Source organism: Mixophyes fleayi, chromosome 9 (genome assembly GCF_038048845.1).
Source record: "Mixophyes fleayi isolate aMixFle1 chromosome 9, aMixFle1.hap1, whole genome shotgun sequence".
NCBI classification, from domain to species: Eukaryota; Metazoa; Chordata; class Amphibia; order Anura; family Limnodynastidae; genus Mixophyes; species Mixophyes fleayi.
In genome coordinates, this window is record NC_134410.1 from 53391272 (window position 1) to 53408129 (window position 16858).

Here is a 16858-nt window from a genome sequence, read left to right on the forward strand (position 1 = left end):
CAAGATAGCAAATATGAGACAGGCATAAAGATACAAGCCCTCAGAGGGACCGCCCCTCTAGCATCTATCACAGTTATCTTGATGTGTCTTTTGGAGCCCAGTTGGTACTTAGTACCATCTGTACATTCATTTATATACATTGTTTTTGACCCTTATGCAGATGACAATGTGATGTGAATCGTTACATGAACAAACCAGGAATAAAGGTAATTAGCGTTTCTCTAGATCTTTAGCCTCAGTAAAGGGCATAAAAATCGAAAATTCCAAATGAAAGTGCTGATACAAAATGTTATATATACATTATTAATAGGTGTTCCACAGAAAAAGTCAGATTAGTGAGTTGTTTATAGGAATCCTAATAAAATATCTAGATGGAGAAAGATGCTCTCCAAGCCATATTGAGCATAAGCACACGTTCCCCTGAAACCTTTAGCCTTTAGATGGACTAGATCTTGTGAGTTCTGAGTTTATAGAGGAAACCAGACAATTCATGGAAGCCTTCCTAAGACTTAGTGATTTATTGGTGGTGAGGGGTCTATTTGAAAGGTGCGTTTTTAAGACTATCCTAATTTTTATCTTCACTTCTGTTCTGTGTATACTTGGTTCATAGCAGTTTGTTTGTTTTGATTTTTTAGTTTTTTTACCACTGTAAAAAATTTCAGTATTTTCACACTCCTCTCTCTCCATTTTATTTAAATTCAGTACTGTAATAAATTCAAAGCCCATTATAATTTACTTGTCATTACGTATATATATGTGATTAAATATCCAGGTAATACATGACTTGCTTTATTAACTGGTGCAGGACCGCCATCAGGGGGGTACGGGGGGTACTGTTGTACCGGGCCCGGGCTCACCAGGGGCCGCGGTACAACAGCGCAGCACAGACTTACCTGGGGCCCCGCTGGTCTCCGCTACTCTGTCTTTAGCCTGGCTGTCACCGTGACAGCCAGGCACCAGGATGCGATCACAGGGGTGGAGGATTCATTCCCCCTGCGATCATGTGATCTGGCTCTCACTCCCGCCTAGAAGACTTCTCCCGTGCTGCTCCCCACTTATGGAATTCCCTACCACACTCAAGCTCTCCCACAGCCTTCAAATCTTTAGAAGATCTTTCAAAACACATCTCTTTTTTAAAGGTGACTTTATCCTCGATAACACTATTCACATTAATGCACCCTCACAGCTATCCCAATCTCCACTGTAAGTCACACTAGCTCCTTTTGTTTCAGCTGTGCCCTCTACCATTTAGAATGTAAGCGCTCTAATTAGCAGGGTCCTCCATTCCCTTTGTTTTCATGTCTGCTTTTAATTTGTCTACTTTGTATGTCCCTGTTTTCTGTATATACTGTTTTCCCTTCTGTACGGCGCTGTGGTTCACTGTGGTACTTTAAAAATCTACGATAATAATAAGTAACAGCAAGTTGGGCACCAAACCATCGTTATCACCAAATAGAACTCTTTTATTTACGCACCTTCTCCACTTATGCACAAAACTTTAATTGCAAACAGTAAAACAGAAATGTAGAGCTAACATATACCCTATTTCTTCCTGTACATTTCTTGTGAGTGAGTGACATGGTTATGTTAAAAGGATAGTCACATTTTTATAATGTTTTTAGCTCACATTTATCTCTCTCAGCAGTGTTCAATCATCCTATCTCTGCGGTGGTAATATCACTCACTTGCTTCTGGCAATGGCTCTGGTGAACAGACCAAAGTCACTCCTCCACTGCACTGAGTCTTGTGCAGCTGTAATTCTTGTGGTGAACAATAGATGCACACAGATGTCTTACCTTGTTCACGATTGATCCACTTACCATCTACACGGACCCATCAGAACCGCTTCCCACACCTCAGTGGTCTAGAGAGGAAATCAGATAGATTACTAGAAGACAGGTATACAGTTCAAAGGGGAGGGAGTGTTTGAGGCAACAACAGGGAGTAGAGCTACTTAATTGTACCCTGATTTTTCTCTAGGCATGGGCACTGGGCTATGGATTTTTGGAACAGGGAAGAATCCCTCCCCAATACCCTACACACTACTGCATAGGAGACAAAACCCCAAAATGGTACTCAGGAAAATGCTCGCCTCCTCTTGATAGCTGTGTGCACGCTGTCACTTATAACCTAGAAACAGGGGAGGTACAACACACAACCATCCCACAGTTTTAGCTCCCTGTTTTAACGTTCCTCCCACACTAGCATTGACTCTAATAATAGCTGCAAGCAAAGCAGCACCCTGATCCTACCAACAACTATGTGATCGATTGCTGTGTAACTCTAACGATACTGCTACTACTACTGGGTCTACTGCACTGCTTTAACTCACCCCACAGATTCTAGAAACAAATCATAAAATACAGGCATTACCGGATACCAAATGCCTACCTTTAATGGGGGCCAGACTTCTGGATCCTATAGAGGAAAATACATCATTTTGGCGCACGGTTATCTTCTGTTTTCTTGGCTGGGGCATTCCTAGCCCTTACAAGGACTCCCTGCTGCCACTGCCATCCTCTGGGCTTCCTTCTTGGTCCACCACTCCGGAGGTCCCATGACGTCCTCTTTGCTGGCTTTCCGCTGATGAACTGACTAAATGGCACCTATGCCCTTAATTTTAGATCATATAGGTCCTCCTGTCTTCAGTTCCCCAGCCCCCCCCAAAGTCTTCATTCAGCAATGCTCTCTCGAGACTTCATGCAGTGGTGTTCTGTTCACCCAGATGGATGAAAAAGAGGGATAGGCTGCGCTTCCTCCAAATATATGAAGCAGCCAAATGCGAACCTGAGAGTGTATGGGGGACCCCTAAACTCCCAACAATGTTAGATACGTATAAAAATAGTCAGGTTCTGGGCGCTTGTAAAGGAAAGATATATCAATTTAATATGGATAGGTCCACAATACGCTCCGGCCGGAACGAGACAGCTTAGATGTGTTAAACAATAAACATGCATCAATTGACACTGCCGAAAACAATGATAATGGTAAAAAACACAACAAACTCTGTGTAATTGCAAATATGGTTAGAGTGCACTTGCAAGCTACTAAAATATGCAATGACAATTGATATGAACCGCAAAAAGAAATGAACCGCAAAAAGAAATGGTAAGGAAATATAATGTCCAGAGTTGTAAATCAAAATGTTGGTGATGATGAAAAGTGCAAGCAAAAATGAAATTGGTAGCCGTTTCCTCACATGAAGCAGGGATGTCTGGCTGTCTATAATGCAGACAGGCACTTAGTAGCGGTCCCAGAGTCTGTGCTGATGAGGTTAGATATAACGTTGATTTCAATGATAAAAAGCACCCAGCAGAATGCCAATTATTAAAACAAGAACGAAGAAGAAAGTTCTTCTAGTTCCTAAAAGGAAATCCTCTCCTTCTTGTTGAAAGAAAAAATGATCCTGCTCAAATAGCGTGTGCACGCTGCGGGATATCTCCGTGTTGAGATTAAATGTATAGATATCAAAATGCCTCCAATAATGGACAGGTACCCAGCAGAATATAGGTGGTGATGATCCAAATGTAGTCCTCCTAATCCCCAAACGTAGTCTCTCTCTTTCTCATAAAGTTGAGGCTAAACAGGGGAAGCGGTAGTGCCGCTGCGGATGAGCGCATACACGCTACAGGCTGGTCTCCGATGTGGATGTCTGTATATGGTAATGTAAGATGCTAGCATGCTAGTAAGTTGAATAAAACTGAGTTGAGGGACAGTCTCCAACGCGTTTCGCCCGGTGGCAATGGCCAGTGGGCTTCCTCAGGGATAGTAATGTGATGTCTGCGGCACCACGGAATCAGGATCAACAGAACATGTGCCTAGACAGGTAGGAACAACAGGCAACAGACTAACATGCTAGTGTAAAGAGTACACATAAAATACATAAATTATACCGTTGAAGTTTTTTTTAGGGCAGCATCCTTTTTTTTTTGTTTTCTTCTTCATGTAATGGCCATTGTTATCAGTAATAGATATTTGGTTTCCTTTCATCAAGATTACAGAAATTAAGGTGTCATAGCTGATAAGCTGATATATGTCTTCAACTTTCCACCTGCAATTGGTCTAAAAATACCCCTCAACAGGGGTATATTTGCACTCATTGTAATATACTATTCATCTTGTTAAGTTAATTGTCCAAAGGAAAGTTCATCTGATATAACAGTAAATATGACTCCTCATACTAATGCATGTTGCATTAGCCATGCCAGCCACCGATGTGGCTTTGGATAACTGTGCTAATCTTGCCTATTTTAGTGTTGGCCCCATCTACTGTTGATTTGGTCTCTGCCCTCATGAGACCACTTTCAGAAGTTTCCGGTACGATTTTAGGCTCCCAATCTAACCCTTGATCTGACACTCCTCTATAGGCGCACTAATACTGTCAGTGACAGCATAATGATCTAGTAAGATGTAGTGTAATGTAATGTATTACACAAGGAACCCTCCCTCCCCCAGACTTACCTTCTACCATTCAGCACTACAGAGGTAGACTCTTCTGCCTGCCCCACATACTGGTTGCCCACATAGGAAGTAGGGGAGGGGAGGGGAGAGAAGGAGAGGGGAGGAATGGATCAGGACTATCCAGGGCTGCATACAGTAAGGAGGTGTGGTTTTCCCTGTATGTGAGCACTGGTGAATAACCAGTGCTGAGCTCTGAGTAAATATTTTACCACACTCATTGCAAGTGTAGTTTGCCTTTCCCATCATTTTTCACGTCTCTTTCTGTCACCTCTGTATTAAATCTCCCTCAAATTTGTCCCATTACACTCTTCTGTTAGTCTGTCTTTTATGTGTCTTTATCTCTGACAGCTCTTTATTTGCTGCTTTCCATTATTTTCTACTTAGAACTTTTCACTAGTATTCTCTCCCTCCTTTACCCTCTATCTATATATACGTTGGCCCTTGTGGCAGCCAGCCATGGAACCCCCCAATACTGGGGATGTTTGCACCATCAGTATCAAATTTTGAAAGACTGAAAGGGGTAACAGACTTATTATCAAGTGTGTAGTATGTGCATAAAGGGTCAGTCGAGTTTGCCAAGGAACAGAGCTTTTAACATCTGCAACAAATAGTTTAAAAAATACATATCAATTGTACATTTAGTATTATTGTCCTTGCTGATGGTGATGAGGATGATGATGATGATGATGTACATGTTGAATATTGTGGGAGTAAAGCCACACCTGATGATAATTGTGAAGTGCCTTTTAATGTTTGCAATATTTTCATGATAAAATACCAAATCAGCCTGCCTCCCATCATTGCTGGAAGTAATAGACAAAGGGAAAGAGTACACCAGGACACATACTAGGAAACTCTCTCTAAAAGTGCACTTAGCAAAAATTATACCTTTAAAAAAATGTCTTTTAAACATGCTGAATGTATGTTATTTGGAGAATTGATGGGTTACGCAGAATTGAGATGACAAGTGCTTAGTTACTGTTATTTTTCAAGTAAAGTTGTATCCATTTTATATGCTGATATTGTTAGCGATATACGAAGGTCATTCTCTTAATCTTTTTGACTTGTTATAATTATTGTGTCATCCACAACAAGGTTGGCTTCAATGCTTTTAAATAAATAGCAAGTGAATAATTTCTATGCCTTACATTTACTTAGTTTAGATTAAATATTATGTACTGAAAACATCAACCCTTTTTTGCATAAATAGAAAAATTGAGCTCTGGTTGTCCTCCGGACAACAATAAATTGGTCATTTTAGTCTCAATAACTGTACCATTGTACTGTCCTTACTATAACTTCCCTTTGGCCTGAGTATATTTAGACAGACAGCATAACTACTCCTACTTTATTAATACAGTCTAGATGTGAAAATCTGAAGAATGGTGTTTATTCAAGTAGTAAAGAACATGGTAGATCAAGTGGTAAAACTGTAATACAGAAACTATAGAATTCAATCACAATATATACAGATATAATGCAATGCAAACATGAAAACATGGCATAAATGCATAACTTGACAGAAAATCTTACAATTGATACTGAGCTAAGCGGAGAGATATACTGCACCTCTTACTTCTTAGCATGTAATATCTAAAATGGTGACCTCCGATCATTACCCATTGTGCATTGGAAACTAATTACAGAGGCCCTAAGAGTTCAGTTAAGCTGACACTAGGCTAATCACTAGGCGGAGTTTACACAGAAATACATGCATATCTAAAAACATCAATACTGAAGGCATGACAATTCTGCTAACCAATGTTGATTGGAATTGCAAAACTGGAGCAGTGAGTACTTATCCCACAATGCTGGTGGAGGCAATATCAGCAGACTGCATGCTATCAGAGGGTCACTCCTTCATCTAGGAGATCCACCATTACTGACAGAGGTTAATGCATGAATTTCTAAATTTGACCGCAAGTTTTGCAATTTTGTATTGTCCATTCTGTATCCATCCTCACAAGGGTACTGCAGAAATTGCAGGTTGTCATTGTAGTTTCCTTCAAAGAGCCTACTACTGTATGTACCCTCTGACTTGGTTCTAGGGACTGCAGAAAGTGCGACCCAGGCACAGGAAATGGCCAAGGCATTCTAGAAGTTGGCAGAAGTTTCATCATCTTAGGAACAGTTACTCAAGTATGGCAATAGAGATTCTGCTTCCACTTCTAGGACCTGGAACATAAGGTAGCTGCTTCTAGCTACCTTATGTTACAGGGAAGTTTCTGCCTCAGGTTTGTCTGCTCAGGAAGAAGGTGAAGTGTTAGACCTTTCTAACCCTGAGACTTCCTCATTGGCCGGAGGAAGATACTTCTTCTCCACATGGCATCGAGGCCCTCATTAACACGGTTTGTCAAGTCCTGAATATTCAGGACAGTAAGAAACCAGCAATTCAGTCCACAACCCTCTTTAAGCATCAGAAGAAGGTGACAGTCACCTTCCCATCCTCTCCCCAATTGAAGGATATTTTATGAGAAGCCTTAGGGCATCCAGATCGATGTTTTCAGGTATCCCGCAGGCTTCAGTCTATGACTTTAAATCCATTTTTCTGCAGCAGGGCTGTGCTCAGATCCTATATAACCTCAGCATAGGTCAGCAAAGCTGTGGTAAAAGTGGACTAACCACCTCACAAGTGGTCTACAATCAGGAAGGCCCATGTACGAGATATTTATACTCTTGGAACACATCTGGGATGCTTACAAGTACTTTGGGGAGACGGCCATCGATGTTGGGGCACAAGATCTCAGCCTCGGTCGGCAGTGGTGGCCTGTCAGAATCTCTGGTTGAAAGCTTGGCAAGTAGAATTCAAAAAGTCATGGGAATCCATTCATTTTTCCAATGAGGTTTTGTTTGGCCCAGAGCAAGAATAACTCAGATGCCATGGAGGGAAAGCACTCCTTTCCTTCCATCAAAGAATCCTAGAGCCAGGATTTCTTCCTTTCAGTCCTTTTAGCCCCCAGAAAAGTCTAGAAGCCAGGCCACCTCTAGGAACCAACCTTTGGGACCTTGGGGTAACTAGCTGAGAATTAAGCCATCGTGAGCTGCCATGTGCCTGGCTTCCAAGTCCGCTGACAACCAAACAGCGTGGGTGCCCCCTTGCTCCTGTACCAGTACAAGTGGTTTGCTTCAACATTCGATGCTTAGTCAAGGGACATTGTCTTAAGGGGTTATGAAATAGACTTCAAGATCTCTCGTGGTGGGATTTTTTTTACCACAGGTCCACCCAAAAAAAATATCCCTCAGAGAGGCCATTCAGACTCCCTGGGCTTCCAAAGTTATCTCTCCAGTTACAGAAAGGGAAAGAGAATGAGGTTTATACTTCAATCATTTAGTATAGAACCTGGACAGGTCCTTGAGACCAATCCTGAAACCTAAAGTCCTTAAACGTCCATCTACAGGTTGGCAAATTCAAAATGTTGTTGTTGAGGTATGTCATCAGCAATATAGAGCAGGGTAGTTCATGGTGTCCTTAGACATTAAGGAATCCTATTTGCACATATCTATCTGGGAGGGATACTAGTGTCTCCTCTGGTTTGTGGTGCAATCTTAGTGCTTCCAGTTCAGAGCCCTTGCTTCTGGATTGTCAACACCCCCAAGAGCCTTTACCAAGGTCATTACCATCATGGTGGTCTTGCTGCAGTCCTTGAGGATAACTGTGATCCTATACCTGGACAACCTTCTGATAAAGGCAAATTCCCCAGCATTACTCCTCAGCCATGTAACAGAGGTATGCAAGACCCTGGAGGCACATGGGGAAATATTGAACATCAAGAAATCCAACCTGTTACTATTTCGGAGGATGGTTTTCTTTAGACTACTCTTCAATGCCCTCTTACAATGGATGTTTTTGCTGGAGGACAATATCATCTCCATTCAGGACATGGTCAATTCCATCTTTACAAAGAAGCGGGTGTTTGTTCATTTTTGTATGAGATTCCTGGACAAAATTGTCACCTCCTTTGAAGCATTCCAATTCACCCAGTTCCACTCAAGGGATTTCCAAAGCAAAGTTTTCTTGAAGTTGAGCTTATGCCACTTACAAATGACCAATGAATTGCTTTATTCCACAGAGTGCGCCAGTCCCTGAATCACCAAGGAGGCATCAGGACCCCACAGGTCATGAGGGAGATGGCTCTCATCATGAGATAGGCCAAAATAAATCTTTAGGTCATCATGGTCATGTTCATTCCCAGGGTTGACAACTGTGATTCATCAGGATGTTCATCCAGGGGAATGGTCACTTCACCCGGAAGTTTTTTTTTAGTGGACCGCTGGGGACAGCTGGACAATTACTTATGATATCTCTGCTATCGGTGAAAGACTACAGGATGGGGTTCTGAGGCCCCAGGGCATTGTTTGTAGATGCCAATGGGGGTTTCTTGGGTATTCCCACTAGCCTAACTCTAACCTCCGGTGGCCATGCTCTTCAAGGTCATAAACAAAGATCAAAAGGAGTCCACACAATCCTTATGGCCCTGGATTGCCCCATGAGGTCCTGGTACTCCAATCATGTCAGTATGCTGGATACTCCTACATCAAAACTTCTGTTGCCTCAAGACATTCTCTCACAAAGCCTGTTTCTGCATCAACATTTAACGTGGTTAACTTTTGCGGGGTATTAAAGCCACTATCCTAATATCCTAATAGCTAAGTGTCTCTTAGACAGCGTGGTGAAGTCCATGCTGAGGTCCCGAAAGCCTGTCTCATCAGGAACTACAATAGAAACTGGAAAGCTTACATTTCGTGATGCAAACAAGAGGATACTCACAGTGGTTTTTAGACTGTTTCATTTTTTATCCTTTTTACAAGGGGATTTGGATCAGGGCCTTAGACTCAGTACCTTAAATGTCTATGTGTCAGCTTTGTCTAGAAAAAGCTGGCATCCTTGTCTTAGGTCCAAACTTTTCACCAGAGCATGCTGCATGCCTCACATCCATCTGGTGGATCCTTGGTAACTTAACCACGTGCTCAAGGAATTACAAGTCACCCTTTGAGCCCTGACAATCTGGGGATTTAAAACTTTTCTCCTTAAAGATGGCTTTCTACCTGGTGATCTTTACAGCTGAAAGGGTCTGTGGTGGGCCCATGGAGGGTCTTATCTTGCTGATCACCTTTTCTTGTGTTCCACAAGGATAGGGTGGTGCTCAGAACAAAACCTTCATTCTGAAGGTAGTTTCTAGGTTTCACCTGAACCAGAAAATTGTGTTTTTTGATCAGGATAGCTTCGAGGCTGGGGATACCTCGTCAGATGAGCTGGACCTAGTATGCACCCTGCAGATTTTCATTCAGAGAACAAAAGAAATCCGCAGTTCTAATCTCTTTCTGTATGATGCATGCCTCTAATCAAACTATCGCATGGTGGATTAAATCTGTGATCTTTCAGGCTTACACCAGCATGGGTTAAACTCTTCCAGAGTCCGTGAACCCTTATTCCACCCAACTGTTGGATACTTCCTAAGCAACACAACATACCGCTAATTAAACTCAGATTTTTAGGAAAGAGAGGTATAGAGGGGAGAAGCTTGCCAGTATATCTTTATAGAAAATGTCAATGCTCCTCACACCACAACTATAACCCATTGTGGCTACAATGTCCGCCATGAATTATGAGAAATGAATTTTATATAGGTGTCAACAATCCCATTTTACACTGCCAAGCCTGAGGTTACTGATTCTGGGCTACCCAAACCTGAAAAAGATGTAACAGATAACACAGGCATTAGAGGCTGAACATCCATGCTAGCCTGGGACACTATGTCACCAAATGAATACTTTGAAGCAGTCAAAGGTTCTATGGTAACATCTGCAGAGCCACAAATTTGAGGTTGGGCACCTTTGCTACCATCCAATGATGCTGTAGCATGGAAACTAGCAAAAAGTAAGAGGCCAAAACTCTATGAACACCCACAATTAGACTTGTACTGCTAAAGCTGTCTCTGTCAGACACCATGGCATCTGTGTCCTACAAAGTATTTCACAGACAATGCTTGCAATGTTACAAGAATTAGCTCAACTTTAAGAACAGTGGTGGGAAAGTCTCCACAACATCCCGGACTTTCAAGGAGGTCATGGCTCTCCCTGTTGAAATTATCAACCTCAAAACTGGGGCTAACCTCCAGTTTCAGAAAGCCAATATTTTGCTCTGAACCTGAGCTTGTTCTCTGTTGTGAGATTTAAAGCTCATAGCATATGCAGGTAGTGCAATGGCAGATGTTGTGCTGGTCCTACTAAAAGTGGCATTAGCAGTAAATGTTCGTGCTCCAGCTGCTTGACTTACTTCTATGTGGCCACCACTAACCAATACTGGGGGATATCTGGCCAAAGAAATTTTAAACTAACATCTAAAGCAAAACTAATCAGATGAAACTAAAATATGTAAATCTACACAATTCTCTAAATATAAACAACACCAAACGCAGTTAAAATAAACACTAAAAAAATCTAAAAAAATAACTCTTATGCAGCCTGCTGCTCCCTCAGAGATTATAGATAGCTGACATGAGGTGGTCATGGTGGATCAAAGCTGGGATTAGGTGAATCAGAGTAAATTGAAACAAACTAGCAAGAATATTTTTTTAAAAAGAATGGAAATTCAGCTGAATTCTGGTGATCACAATTTCTGCATATGCAATACAGTGAGCACATTGAGTGTGTTTGACTAGAGTCTGCTCACATTTCTGCATTCCCAGGTTTAAAACAAGTGGATGCAAAACAACCTATAACTAATCAGATCATGTTCACCGCAAGTCACCACTGAATATTCTCCAAACCAGTGCTGGATTAATAATGGGCCTCATGGAGCTACAGTTGCTTGGATGGTCCAGCCGGGCCTTGAAGAACTTCATCAGGTACAAATAGTTATGTTGGCACAGGCCCTCCTTTCAACAACCCATCCTGTGCTATGGAGCAGAGTGCAGCTCCTCTTTCATGTGATGTCACATCCCACCAAATCTCAATCACTGTGTGAATGATTTGCACACTCTCTGCATGAAGGGAAGAATAATTCATTGGTGGCACACATAAGGGTCTGCAGCTTGATTGTGTGCAGAGTCACTCTGTGTGGTGGGGGAAGGCCCGGCAATTATAATTGTGACAATGCCATGTATGGTGATGGGAGTCAGGAGTGTACAACTCAGCATCAGGCCCCGTGTGGCCAGAGCACTTCTGCAAATACAGGGGTGGTGTCCTGTTAAATAGTTAGCTGGTAGGAAATAAACTAGGAATGAAGACAGAGGCTGGAGATAGGGATAGGGTATTGTGGGCCCCATGTATAGTTAAAAAATGTCTATTTTTCTTGCCCAAAACATGAATTCTTGTAATAGGCAGGCACACAAAAGTGACATTTAGACAGCCGCATAAAGTTTTTTGATAAAAACAGTCAGGTACATTATTGCTCAAGGATAATTTTTTAACCCATTTTTTATTTAAGAAAATTGACATTTTAAATCCGACTGGAAAAATTGCAGAATATCAAAGATTTTGGGGGGCATGACCTGGATGCCGACCTGAGCAGATGCTTGTCAATATGGCTTGGCAGGATTAGCTATTAAATTGCCCAAATTGTGGCTACCCTCCTCACAACCATAACTACAATTGGGCACCCTAGTCACCTTTAACACTGGGGACTTACCTGAATGCATTATTGGGTAGTTAATTTCCCCATTTCCTGGGAAAAGCGGTTGCAGTCCTCAACATCCTTTGCTCCGCTGTTGGGCTTGGAGCCTCCTGTTTAGGAAGACTGCTGCACGATCCGGGAATCCACAGGGAACAATCCCCTATACTAAATCTTTACCTCCCACCAGTGGAGGATTCGAGACCAGCCATTTTATGCTGCCATATGACTGCAAGTCTGCACCCAAAGAAGTGGAGCCACATCACTAGAACTCTCTGGCTTACCTGCTTTGATTTTCTTCCATGCTTGCAATCCAATTGTCTGACCAAATGATATTAATTGGAAATCCATACTCACCATGATTCACAATAAGAGTTATTCTATTCTTTAGCGTACAAGGCGAGCAAACTCCTGGCATGAAAACCTAGAGGGAAATATGCAATCAACCATATTAAACACTTACTAAGGAAAATAAGTCTAAAAAAATAATAGAGCGTTTCATTATCTGTGGCAGTCTACAAAATTAAAAATGGGCTATCACAACACCCAATGATAAGACAACTGATAAAATTTTCCGCATTGGGCGCTACAAATATCACCATGCATATACCAATATTAAGTCTAAAAATCCAAAATGATGTAACAAATTTGGATAATCCTAGTCTTCCAAATAATGATGAGAATGTCCAAAATTCCCAACATGGAAAGAAAAAAAAGAAAAAAAAGAAGAAATATATGGTGTAATAAATAAATATAATGAAATATCGATGTAGTCAATGATATAGAACACTATATGTTGTGAGCTCTTAGGACTGAAACACCATCAGGGTGATACTGATATGCTTACTTGAACTCCATACATCTTGTGCCTATGTATATCAATTTCATCAAAGTTGCAGCAGCTTGCCAAATGATCCTTTATTTCAATCCTCAAAAATGTTGAACAAAAAGAAGAAGGAGGAACAGTGCATTATTCCATGTAATGATTTAAAACAAAAATGAATTTTATTCCAATATTGTATAAAAAACAGACAGGGAATAATGGTGTCCAATAAGGTATTTTGTTGCAATCCTCAGATCCAAAAAGTCATGGACTAGGTTCCATATAATTAGCCAAGCATTTGATGCGTTTCATCACTCAGTAGCTATTTTTTCAAAGATCTTACTGAGAATCAGCAGTTAAACACTTCTTATTGGCTGGCTTCTGATTGTCTTATGGAATGCCTCTGTCAGCTGATTGTGCTTAACTAATATGCTTTGTGACTATATCATATATCTCTGTTTGCATTACAGTCACAGTGACAAACATACAGAAGAGTATGATTGCGCTTATACATGTGTTATCGCACAAAATATACAAATTTAGAGTACAGCAGAAGGGTGCGCATGATTAATTGTATGATTGAAGTGTGTTAGGTGATAAAGTCATTGTAATTGTGTGAAACAAAGTATACAATCCATGACCTGTGGAAAGAGGAAAGAGGTACTGTAAGAAACAGTATTAAAATCATACACCCTACTGACATAGCAGTGCCCTCGACATACACAACAAAGATGCATCTAACATGAGCTAGCTTTTATGAGCTATCTTCATTGAGAAATATTGTATAGATCCTACTCTGAATCCTCACTCAGCCTTATCTTGAACTTTAATGTATACCTGACATCAACCTAGCAGACATGCAACAATTGTAGACCTGGGCGCATTACATCCGATACAGCATGCACATGGAAATACCCCTTTTTTGGACACATTCTACGTTTGCAATGTTTTACATAAAATGTGTCCAATTCTACATCAGGTCTTATATCTAGTCTACAGATATGCCACTGGCAATATTTTGAAAGTTGGTAAAAGTTAAAAGTTAATTTTCTTGCTGGTTATACGTTCACAAGAAAATAGTACTTGCAATATTTAGAGCTTTGCTTGGATTATTAATATGTACGCCAGTCTGGAGAATTGAAAAATAGAAAATGCTGCTTCCTATTTGTGCAAATTAGCAATTCTAACACAGATTGTTTCATCATATTGGGATGTTATTTTGTTTCTCTGCAAATCACTTTGCAAATCCTATGTTTTTTGTTTCTGACTGAAGAAAAGCTGTTTAAATAGACATGTTTTGTTGGCAAGAAGGTTTAATGCATACTATGGGGGTCACCTGTAAAATTGGCACATCTACATGGTTATTTTGAGTTGCCTATATCCCAAGTTAAATGCAAGTCAAAATAGTATGGCAAATGCATTCACATGAAGATACATTTAAGTGTATCATAATCCATGATCTATTCATTTCTAAATCCCTCAACCTCTTTGCCATTACAGAAACTTGTCTCACCTCCTCTGACACTACGTTCCCTGGAGCTCTCTACTATGGGGCACTCTCCCTCAGCCACATTCCCAGACCTGGGGGTAAATGTATTAATGTCCGGATTCTTCAACTCCGGCGTGTTCAGCGTCTTTGGCTATTAAATTTAAAGCGGCGCTACATTGTAAAGGGAAGTTTCCCTTTACAATGCAGCGCCGCTTTAAATTTAATCGCCAAAGACGCTGAACACGCCGGAGTTGAAGAATCTGGACATTAATACATTTACCCCCTGGAAACAGACAGGGTAGTGGAGCAGGCATTCTACTCTCTCCAAGCTGCACCTTCCAAGTCATACCCTCTGCACCCTCCCTCTCATTCTCTTACTTTGAAGTCCACACTATCCATCTATTTTATTCTCTCCACCTTCATGTTGCTGTCATTTAACGCCGCCCAAGTCCAGTTTCCAAATTCCTTGACAACTTTGCGGCCTGGCTCACTTATTTCCTATCCTTTGACCTGACATACACTTATACAAGGTGATTTCAACATTCCAATTGATAATCCCACTGTCTCTTCTGCCACTAAACTTCTTTCGCTTCCTTTCCCCTTTGGTCACTCCCAATGGACCTCAATTCCCACCCATTCTGATGGGCACTCCCTTGACCTTGTCTTCTCTGAAACTGCTCTATCTCTAGTTTCTCCAATTTAGCCTTCCCATTCTTTGACCACAACCTTCTTTCCTTCAGCCTCACCTTACCACATGCCCTTCCCCCTGCACCCAAATAAACAGGTACACAAGGAAACCTAAGGAGTCTTATGAAAATCTAGTTCTCATTTTCACTAAAACAACTATTTTCTCCAATGACTGCATTGTCCTGTCCTAATCAGACCTTTCTATAACAAAACACTCACTTCAGCCCTAGACAAAGCAGCTCCAGCTACTACATATAGTCTCCAACAATCCAAACCCCAGCCATGGCACAACAAGCAGACCTGCTACCTGCAAAAGTGCTCCCACACTGCAGAGCGCCACTGGAGGAAGTCTCGTTCCTATCCCAATTTCCTCCACTACAATTTAGTCCTTTCAACCTATCGAACAGCTCATTTAGTGTTTCTACCTCTGGCACATCTTTCCTTCCACTCCCACTAACTGCTGGGGTTTCACAAGGCACTTTTCTTGGCCCTTTACTTTTTCATTGTACACCTCTTCTCTTGGGGCACTAATTCGCTCACTTGGCCTCCAGTACCACCTCTACGCTGATGACACCCAAATCTATATCTCATCCCCTGACCTCTCTCCTTCTGTACTGTCTCGTGTAGCCAACTGTCTTTCTGCTATCTCCACATGGATGTCCCAACGATGCATAAAGCTCAATATTTCCAAAACTGAGCTTCCCTCCTGCCAGAGTCACCACCTCCCCTCAAATTTCCCTCACTGTCAATAACATCACAATTTTCTCAGTCTCCAAGCCTGCTGCCTTGGTGTCACACTTGACTCTGCCCTCTGCTTTATTCCTCACATCCAGACTCTCTTCCGACTCCACCTTAAAAACATTGCCAGAATACGCCCTTTTCTTACTCAACATGCTACCAAAATTATTACTTTCGCTCATCATCTTCTGTCTTGACTATTGCAACCTCCTGCTATCCAGCATCCCTGACACCCATATATACACACTCCAATCCATCCTAAATGCTGCTGCAAGGCTGATCTTCCTCTCTCACTGCTCCACATCTGCTGCACCACTTTACAAATCCCTACACTGGCTCCCTGTATCCTCCAGAATCAAGTTCAAATTACTCACCCTTACTTACAAAGGCCACAACAACACTACCCCTGCATACATCTCAAATCTCAAATAAAAATACTCTCCCTCCCGCCCTATTTGATCTACCTCTGACTTGCACCTTGTCTCATCTCTGGTAACCACCTCTCACTCCCATCTTCAAGACTACTCCCGTGCTGCTCCCACCTATGGAATTTCCTATCACGCTTAATTAGACTTTCCCAAAGCCTTCAAATCTTTAGATGCTCTTTGAAAACCCATCTATTTTTTAGAGGTGACCTTATCCTAGATAACACTATTTACACTAATCCACCCTCACAACTATCCCAATCTCCACTCTGAAAAACATTTGCTTCTCTTGTTCAGCTATGCCCTCTTCCACTTAGAATGTAAGCTCTCTAATGAGCAGGGTCCTCCATACCCTTTGTTTTCATGTCTGCATTTATTTTGTCTACCTTGTATGTCCCTGTTTTATGTATGTACTGTTTTCCCTACTGAACAGTGCTGCAGAGCACTGTGGCACCTTACAAATCTATGATAATAATAATAATGCAGCCGCATAGTACAGATGACTGTAATCAGCATCATCAACAAAAAATGCGAGCCCTTTAGGAAAATGTATAGCATGAGGAATTCTCCCAACATCTCTGGCCAGTGCGCTTTGTGTTAATGACATTGTTAAGTAAAAAAAT